Source organism: Rhagoletis pomonella, unplaced genomic scaffold (genome assembly GCF_013731165.1).
Source record: "Rhagoletis pomonella isolate Grant_MI unplaced genomic scaffold, Rhpom_1.0 Rhpom_scaffold_00007, whole genome shotgun sequence".
Taxonomy (NCBI): Eukaryota; Metazoa; Arthropoda; class Insecta; order Diptera; family Tephritidae; genus Rhagoletis; species Rhagoletis pomonella.
Window position 1 is genome coordinate 28,791,592 of NW_023458561.1, and position 217 is coordinate 28,791,808.

Consider the following 217-nt stretch of genomic DNA (forward strand, 5'->3'; position numbering starts at 1 on the left):
CTCAGTTGGAATCTGATACTCGGCGCGAGCGAACGTTGAGCGGAGGTGAAACACGTTGACGGCGTACAGAGCAAAGACGACGACGGCGACGAATCGTCACAGCAGCGATTCCGGCCTTTGAATGCTGGACGCCAAGCAAACCGAAAATTTGTTTGAAAGTAAAATTTGTGTTTGTAAATTGCGACATAAATTTACTCGTACAATGCGAGTCGAATAT